A 4340-nucleotide genomic window follows, 5' to 3' on the forward strand; every position below is an offset into this window, starting at 1 on the left:
CAGAGGTCATCAAAGTCTATGTCTATTTGATACTCAATAAAACCAAAATTGATGTGAGCATTTGTAAAGGCCAAAATGCATTAGTTAACTGTAATGATTATTAACTAATTCTAATCGCTATACCAATTGAGAGTTGTACCTTTAAAAAATTCCAACAACAAAATATTCATATACTACTATATACAATATACAATATACGAATATGTTTGCGAATTCAAATACAAATACAAATACAAATACGATAAACAATGCGATTACAAAATTACCGAAACCGAAACCAAATTTGTTACATAAATGTTAATAAACTATAAACTATTGTTAATGTTGTCTGTATATGTGTGTATGCGTGCTATTCAGTCTTCAACATTCTTCTGAGATATTATTATGTGACATACTCAAAATACCTATTAATATATATTACTATATATAAATGTGTATATACAATAAGAAATAATTCTCACATACGATACGATATAAATATAATATGAAATAAGTACGATTCCAGTTAAAAACGTTCTGTGTGCTATAAATAAATTCCAATTTAATTTATTGAAATATAATTCTAAGCGGAATTTATGCTTCAAGCTGCTTTTGGCCTTCTTCGTCTCGACTGCCTTTTCTACTCTCTTCATTTCTTTCGGTTAAGAGGACACAGCGGGTTGGCTTTCAATTAGTCGGAATTCCTTTTGCGTCCGCAAGACGCAGACAAAGTGGGCGAAAGACGTCGACGACGACGAAGACGACGACATAAAAGAAATGCAGCTAGAAAAATGTCTAGGCTTGCGTATCAAAGGCCAAATTAAATGTTGCAGCTGCAACTCAATTAGAACATGGCTAAAAGCAAACACCGATTATGGCTTTAAGCAACGAAGAGAGAAAGGGCGAAGAAAACACGGCAAATAAATGCGCGCTGAATTGAAGTGAACAACTAATTTATGCGGCGGGGTAACTAACTAACTTTTATTTTGGTTGAGGAATCCAATTTATTTGGCTTTCGTTTTGGGTTTTGCGCTGCTTACGTACAAAGTGTTTCATTTGATGGAACTCAATTGATAAAACGCATTAACTTGGCGCTAAAGTTGCGCCGAGCCCCTCATTTAAGTACCTACCATAAAAACGTGTTCTTCGCTGCCCAAGTGCCCAAGTTGTTGTATATAGTATACAGTATATATAGTAAGTATATCTGTTTGTGCAGAAGCAGCAGCAACCCCACAACAACTCCAAGGCAGATAACATCGATTGTTCATTTAAGTAAGTTCGACTTACCCTCCTAATATTAACAACAAAGCAGACAGGCGAAAACGAATCCATTGTTTATCATCGACGCGGAACACCAACACCAAAAGCAACAGCAACACTTTGTCTTGAGGAAGCTATAGAGACGCCTCGATTTAATTCACAGCAATCAGACACTTATTTAGATTAAGTGCGCCAATTTAATTAATCAAATTGACTTCAATTTTTGATGAGAGTATTCGAGAACTACGTTGTAAACTTTAGACTTTTGCAAACAAAAGTTTTTTATTCGCTTAATTGCGAATATAAATGGATTTAATACCGCTTTAAGCCTCAACACGTGCACGAAGCTCAACTTTGCTCCACTCTTTTTTTAGGCTTTTAAGCAACAAACTCGCATGAGAAGAACACCAACAAAAAAAAGAAAATGAAATCTAAAAGCAAACAACCGCAAATACTTTGTACTCTGAATGCAAGTGATTCGATCGAACGACTCTGATACGGACTCTCACTCTTTCTCTGTCTCTTTTACTGTCTCTTTTTAGCGCTGAGTGCTTTTGGCTTTAGTCTAGTTCGGCTGTCACACGGAAGTTGTTTGCTTTTGCGAGGTGCCGAGAGGCGGACGGACAAACACACACACACGTACAGAATGGGGACGGACAAACTAACTAACGCTGCTCTGAGGGCAGGCAAATACTAGACACACAACACTCGCTGCTATCGCACAATCGATAAAGCAAACAAATCTGCAACGAGAGTAAGGGAAAGCAACAGCAAAATAGAGAAAGAGAACGAGTTGAAGAATAACAATGCAACCATTAATAGAGCCACAGTGCTCATATGAACTTACTACTACTTTTTTCTTCCCTCAGTTGTCTTTATCATGTAAATATTGTCGTTTTAGTCGAATGACCTACGTCTAATGCTACCCACAAGATACCATAAAGTGTTTCTGTCTCACTTTGTACACTTTGTTTATGCAAAAGAAACCACAACAGCAGCAGCAACAACAACAACTCTTTTCAGCCTCAGTTGTTGCAGGAAGTTAGCTCAACTATAAAGAATACAATGTGTGTAGTATTGAGCAATGGTGCGGAAATAAAAATATGAACATTTGCAACAGACGAAGAAGATGAAGAAACCTACGACGTCAACACAAAAAGTGCAGACAACACTTGCAAGACAACTGCAAAACTCAGCGAACTGTTCACATAAGTACTTCACAACTAAACGTGTGCCAAAGTTACAATGCATCGCACAGTGGTGCAAAAGCTATTTGCGGTTGCGTCAGCCCCCCAAAAAACTTTGCCAAATCATTGAGTGTTACATATGTTCAGTCAAAGTATCTTAGAATAAACATCGGTAGCAAAGTAAACTTAAACATTCCAATTGAGTTGAAGGAAGTTAATCTTCAGGTTTATTGATTGCAATTTGCTGTTGGCCCAATTTGTATTTATTAACCACATGGCAAAGCCAATCCCCTGCGGCCAAGTTTAACTTGCACTGCGGTATTTAACACACTGTTTAAACGAACCCTTGACATTTTGACACGCACACACACACAAAGTCACAGTTGTCGCTGCGGTTCACCGCATTGATAACCAGAAAAGGGGCAACACCCGTTGCCATGTGTAATATTGCAACTCGAACTCGAAGGGAAAGCTCTCCCTCTCTCTCAATTTGCAGCAGGCGTTAATTCCCTTAATTTAATTCTAATTGTTATGACCACCCATGGTGCAATCAACACAACAACACGACGACAGCAGGAACAGCAGCTTGATAAGCGGACCACTTAGCAATTGTTTTTCCGTTGACAATGCCCAAGGAAAACAAAAATAAGGAAACACAAATTCGAATACAAATACGCATACGCATACGCATATCGTTGCCAGAGGCCTCGAGGGAAATGTTGGGTCGTTGATGGCTGCTGAAATGATTTTTACACACTCATTTTAACTGCAAAAAGTTACACACTCGTTTTAGACCAAGTGCTCCGAACAAAAAATGCCATACTTTGTAGTTCAATATTCCGTTTTCAATTGGAGTCTCTTTAATTTTGTTTTTGTCGCGTGGCCAACGAAACGAGTTTGACACCGTTTCGCTTTTTGTATTCTTTTTTTCTGTTTTTGTTTTCTTTCTTTTTTTTGGTGGCAACCAATCCGCAAAAATGGCAAGCAATTGGCTTTTATGGCAAAGTGAAACACAGTCGAGTTAACCGGATATCCTTAAACCACTCTCACTCACTCCTCCACTTGCAGTTCGCACCACACTTCAGCACGGTCCACTTCAGCCCACTTTAGTCCCACTTTACTTTTGCAGTCGCAGTCCATTTACTGCCTTCTTTTTTTTCAAAATATTCAATTGTATTTGTGTGTGTGGTGGCAATACTTTTGGGCTTCACTGTGTTATTGTAATTCTTGCTGTGTGCGTGTGTATTGGTGACGACTGTCAGTTTGGATTATCATTTCTTGTAATTTGTTGACGATAGCAGACGTTCAACTCAATTGAATAACTGACTTGGGTTGAATTCAATTTTGGCCAGTCAACCGTATGCCAAATGCACTTAAAGCCTGCCCCAGACCTTATCCGCTATTGACACTCGATTTCACGCAGTTATAATTCCATTTATGGCAAACAAGCGTTAAATTTAACTCGCGTTGCAGTTCGAAAAGTTGCTTAAATTAGCTAAATTAGCTTAGCCTCAAAACTTTTGCTGGGCATTACACCCAAAGTAGAACAACAACAACAGCAGGATGGCCTGAGTCCTTTTTTACATAAACCTAAACGGTTTGAAATCTTATTTAAACAAACGCAAAAAGTTGGTTTTTCTTTATTAACTTTATGGCCCGAAGCGTTTTGTTAGAAGCGGAAGCGGAAGTCAAAGTCATTGCCATTGCCAGGCATTTGCCTGTTCTCTGTTGTCTCTTGTCTTTCAGCCACATAGATGAGTGTATTTGTGTGGGTAGGTGTAAGAGGGTGTGTATGAGTATGTAGGTGTGTATTTGTGGCCTCAAACTGAGTACCAAGGCAACTGCTACAGAAATGTCGACTGCTTATTATAAACATTTTTGAATACGACTGGAACACAAAGCCCCTGCAGCAAA

The sequence above is a fragment of the Drosophila sulfurigaster genome, chromosome 2R (genome assembly GCF_023558435.1).
Source record: "Drosophila sulfurigaster albostrigata strain 15112-1811.04 chromosome 2R, ASM2355843v2, whole genome shotgun sequence".
Classification (NCBI taxonomy): Eukaryota; Metazoa; Arthropoda; class Insecta; order Diptera; family Drosophilidae; genus Drosophila; species Drosophila sulfurigaster.